The 5,569-nt window shown below is 38.8% G+C and overlaps 1 protein-coding gene across 1 annotated transcript in view; it reads left to right on the top strand.

Annotated features, from left to right (window-relative positions):
- The window catches only part of Decr1 (2,4-dienoyl-CoA reductase 1), a 77,756-nt gene that overhangs the window by 1,877 nt on the left and 70,310 nt on the right, over positions 1-5,569 (top strand). The window lies entirely within an intron of this gene.

A 5,569-nucleotide genomic window follows, 5' to 3' on the forward strand; every position in this document is an offset into this window, starting at 1 on the left:
TTAATAGGACAGTTTCGATAATCAATACATTATACACTTTTATCCATAGTACAAGAAGCAGACAGGATATCCTGTCCAAACACTATTAGTACACATCTTCTCATTAAATTAAGCGAAAGTGCTGGTTTTTTTTTTTTTTTCTGTAAAGATGAAGTTCCAGGATATCTATCTATCTATCTGTCTATCTGTCTATCTATCTATCTATCTATCTATCTATCTATCTTTTATTTATTTGATACAGGGTCTCACACAGCTCAGACTTGCAATGATCCCCCTGTCTCAGCCTTCCCAGCACTAAGATTATAGGCATGGACCACCACAACCAGTTTCAGTGTCCAGCTTGGCATGGTACTGGGGATTGAGCCTGGTTCCTTGCACTTGCCTGCTGAGCTATCTCCTCAGCCAGGACTTATATTTTCTAATTCTCCAAGAACTATGTCATTTGAAACCTGTAACATCTCTTGTGAGGTAGAAAAGTTCAAGGTTTTTTTTTTTTTTTCTTTTCCATATCAGGGATTGAACCCTGGACCTTCATAGTGAGTGACATCCTCAAGTCTTTTAAACTTTTTACTCACTTTTGTTTTATTTTAAGACCGCTTCACTAAGTTTCTAAGTTACCTCAGTTTGACTTTTTTAAGCCTCCTGCCTCAGCTTCTTAAAGTGTTGGGAATGTAGGTATGCACTACCATGCCTGGTTTTTTTGTTGTGTGTGTGCACATGCACGTGTGTGTTTCTTTTGTTTCTTCCCCACAAATTATTAAGATTGTAGTTATAAGTTTGCGCAGACCATGTTATAGTTTCTGACACCATTAGACGATATAGTTTGATAAGAGAAAAATAACTCACTTAAAAATTGATTGTAACTTGACAAATTTGAAGTTCCTTTAGTTAAGAAAAACTAGAAAAATTGAGGAATGGTCGTTTGGGGCAAAAGAGGCACCTGTTGGTGTGGTTTGCCCTCTTCTGGGCACATGGCCTATGGAATTTGAATTCTTGAAAGAAGAAAAGTCCTAGCATCTGTGAAGTGGGAGGCTATTCCTAGGAACATAATGTTTTTGAGGGCAAATACGTTACAATTAGAGCTCCTAATTTGCATATTTTTGTTGCAATAACCAAGAGAAATGTTTTTCTCTTTATCTCTTTCTCTGTGTCTCTCTCTGTCTCTGTCTCTCTGATTCCTGTCTCTGTCTTTCTGTCTCTGTCTATGTTTCTCCTGTCTGTCTGTCTATCTGTCTGTCTGTCTGTCTGTCTGTCTGTCTGTCTGTCTTTTTAGACAGGGTCTCACTAGTAGAGCTCAGGTTAGCCTTGAGCTCACTTTGTAGCCCATTCTGGTCTCAAACTTCCAATGATCCACCTGCCTCAGCCTCTGAAGTGCTGGGATGACAGGCATGTGCCCTCTCACCCAACAGACAAATGTTTCTTTTGTCATAAAATTTGTTTGCAAAATGCTGCATTAAATTGTGCCATTAGCTAGTCAGTCTCAATTCAGTCAACATGCATTGAGAACTGGCTCTAGGCCAGGCTCTGTGCTGCATGCTATAGGTGTAAAAATTCAAAAAGAAAGAACCCTGTTTTCAGTTACCCTGGTTTCCCTGAGAATAACCTCCAGCTCTTCAGTTGTCTATCAAGAATTGCTAATTTTAAGTTCCTACTAAGTGTTGGTGCTTTTTGGAAATGGTCATCGTTGGAAAGATGCATACGTTCAGTTATGTAATAGTTTCATTCATATGTTTGAAACTATGGACAATAGTGCATGACTAGGACCTGAAATCAATTTAGTGGAGCAAAGTAGATTATAAACTAATAAATTAGAATAAAATAGGAAGCATCAGAAATGGTCTCATATGACAAGGTAAGGTATATTTTGTGAAATTTTATTTTATTTTATTTTTTATGTACTTTGTACTGGGTTTCATTATGTAACTCAGACTCCTGGATCAGTGTGCCCAGAGGTAGAGCCGGCACAGCATGTGGTGCTGGGGATCAAATCTGGTCCCTGTGCTTGCCTAAGCAGGCCCTTAGTCTGCTGAGCTATCTTGCTGGCCTGAAATTTTATTTTTTATTAGTACATGTTTGCAATAAGTACCAATTATGTCTTATCATGGGGAATCAATATATCTATGTAACACATTAATTCTTTTTACTTCTTCCCCTTCCCCTCTTCCTCAGTTCCTCCATCTCTTGATTCATTTCTCACTTGCAAAAGCTTTATTTCTCTGTTTCCTGTTATCTTTTATTTTGCTTTTTTGTGACTTGTACTTCAAGTTTCTCATACAAGAGAAATCATGTGATATTTAAACTTGTGTATCTGGTTTATTTCACTTAACTATATGGTCTCATCTGTTTTTCCACAAATGAATCAAGTGTATCTTCATTATAACATAGTTATGCACAAATACCACATTTTCTTTGTGCATTTTTCTGTTGATGGACGTATAGGTTGCTTCCAAAATTTAGTTGTTATAAGTTGAAAGTAAGTTTTGGAGTATCACTATTATGATGATTTAAATTCTAGATACTTAGAAGGGAAATAGGTTAAATGGAATTTTATTAATTTATCTATCGATATATTTATTTATTTATTTGGTATAGGGACTTGCTATGCTGCTCAGACTCAGAGTACTCCTTCTGTCTCAGCCTTCCCAGCACTGGGATTACAGGGATGTGCCACTACGCCTGTTTTTTGTGGCCCGGACGGCCTGCCAGCGGTTCTGGGATTGGAATAGCAAGCAGTATAGGAGATCCACGGAACCCAGGTCTTTGCACTTGCCAGGCAGGCATTTATACTTCCAAGCTATCTCCCCAGCCCTTAAATGGGATTTCTATTTTTACTGTGTGTTTTTTATTATTATTATTACAAGGTCTATAGGGTCTCAGTACGTAGATCGGACTCATAAGTTATCCACCTGATTTCAGCCTCCCAAGTGCTGGGGTTACATGGTGGTGTGTACCACCGTGTCCAATCTCAGTTGCCCTCTCAGCACGCCCCAGGGGCATGGCCTGCATGGCACACGGGGGATCAAACCTGGCCCCTGCACTCTGCCTAAGCAGGAGTTTTAGTCTGCTGAGCTATCTGGCTGGCCCTCTTTGTTTTTGCATTTTTTGAGGAATTTCCATACCGATTTCCATAGTGGTTGTAGTACTTTACATTCCCACCAACAATGCAGAAGGCTTCCCTTTTCCCTGCAGCCTTGATATCTTGATAATGTCTATTCTTTCTGGAACACGGTGGAATATCTGTTTTAACTTGCATTTCTCTAAGGTCAGAACGGCTGAATGTTTTTTCCATGTGCTTGTCCTTCTGAAAAGGATCTATTTATTTCATTTGTGATTGAATCTTTTTAGTTTTTAAGGTTTCATTTTGAATTTTTTATGTATTCTAAATATTAATCCTTTGTTCAAGGAATAGCTTCTAAACATTTATTCCATGTGTGAAGAGTTTTCCAGAATGAAGATTGTCTCTTCACTCCATTGGTTGTTTCCTTTTTTACACAGAAGCTTTGTAATTTGATTTTAAATTTTTTTTTTAATTTTATTTATTTGTGTGTGTGTGTGTGTGTGTGTGTGTGTGACCAGCTCAGCCCACCAGGGGGCGGGGCTGGCTGGCATGTGGTGCTGGGGGATTGAACCGCGGTCCCTGTGCTTTGCTAAGCTTGTTGTAAGTAGGTGCTTTAGACCACTGAGCCATCTCACCAGCCCCGATTTTAAATTTTTTGATTCCCATTTGTGATTCTTGACTTTTTTTGTACAATTGAGAATTTGCTCAGAATGTCTTTGCAGATGCCTATGTCTTCAAGACTTTTACTCATTTTATCTTCTCGTAGATTAAGTATTTCTGTTTTAATATTTAGTCTTTGATCCATTTTGATTTTCGTTTAGTAAATGGTGAAAGACCTGTGTCTAGATTCAATCTTCTGCATGGGTAGTTTGCCTAGCACCATTTGTGAAAGAGGCTATCTTTCCCCTGAAATGTTTTTGGTCCCTCTGCCAAAGATAGGACAGCTGAATGTGCTTGGAGTTATTACAGCATTGCCTACTCTGTTCCATTGATTCACATGTCTGTTTTTATGCAAGTACCCTGCTGTTTTTTAAAATCACTATACCTTTGAGTATAACTTGAAAGCCAAGATTGTGATACCTCCTGCTTTACTCTTGTAACCTAGGATTACTTTTGCTAATCTAGATCTCTGCTGGTTTCTTAGGAATTTTAGGATGATTTTCTCCAGTGTTGTACAGGGTGCTGTTGGTATTGTGATTGGGATTGCTTTAAATCTGTATATCACTTCTGGAAGTATGGTCATTTGATGTTGATTCTGTCTATCCAGGAATAGGGGATGTCTTTCCATTTCCTGATGCCTTTTTGGTCTACCTATTTTGAAGTACTACAGATTTCATTGTCGAGGTCTTCCACTTCTTGGTTAGGTTAATTCTTAAATTTCTAATTTTCTTTAAGCTACTATATTATCAGTGGTACTTTTTCCTAGTTTCTTTCTTGATGAGTACATTCTTGGAATACAGGAAAGCTATTGATTTTTGTATCTTGCTGCTACTGCACTGAATGTACTTATGCTAGGAGTATTTTGGTGGGTCTTCAAGGAAAGGAGCATGACATCTGCCAATAAGAATAGTTTGACTTCTTTCCCTCCTACACATCTTTTCTTTCTTTCTTGCTTGCTTGCTTTTGCCTGGTTGTTCGAGCTAAAGTTTCACAGAACTGTATTGAACAGGAGTGGTGATAGTGCGTATCTTTCTCTTCCTAAGTGTTAAGAGAAAACAAAGTTTTTCCCCACTTAGTTTGATTTAGTGTGATGTTGACAGTAGGTTTGTCATAAATGGAATTTATCAGGCCCAAAAAGCAATCTAGAATTCAAGAATGGTATGTAGCAAGAAGAGAAAGAGGATGACTTATTTCTAGAAGCTCAGGTGATTTGGTATTGTGGAGTTTGCAAAATATAAGGGCAGAAAGTGGTGCATGAAAAATGACACTGCTCTGGTTTCTGGGGCCCAGGACTTGGTATGCTTCCTTTACTGATACCACATGTTGAGCCTTTACTATGTGCTAGGCACTGTACTAAGGCTATAAGGATGATTAAGAATTGCTTATTCTTGGGCCAGCCAAATAGCTCAGCAGATTAAAGTACCTGCAAGCAGGCACAGTGGCTGAGGGTTTGATCCCTGGGCATGCCATGCTGGCTCTGCCCCCAGGGAGCTCTGAGCCTGTGATTAAGACTGGGTGAGGTGGTGTGCACCTGTAATCCCAGCACTTGGGAGGCTGTGAACAGGAGAATCATTATGAGTCTGATCTAGTGGACTAAACACCATGTAGACCCTTCCCTAAAATATAGAAAAAATAATAATTGCTCATTTTTCTCTCAAGAAGTTATAGTCTTCTAATAATATGGTATAATATGAGGCATGTTAGAATGGGTTTCATTATCTTGGAAGGAGTCCAAAATAAAAAAAACAAAACAAAACAAAAAAAACCCACTTCTTATTCCAGTTCAAAAAGCAGCAGTAGGGGGCCGGGGAGATGGCTCAGTAGAATAAGCACTTCCCTGGCAAGTGCAAG

Source organism: Octodon degus, unplaced genomic scaffold, assembly GCF_000260255.1.
Source record: "Octodon degus isolate 3935 unplaced genomic scaffold, OctDeg1.0 scaffold00110, whole genome shotgun sequence".
In the NCBI taxonomy this organism is placed as follows: Eukaryota; Metazoa; Chordata; class Mammalia; order Rodentia; family Octodontidae; genus Octodon; species Octodon degus.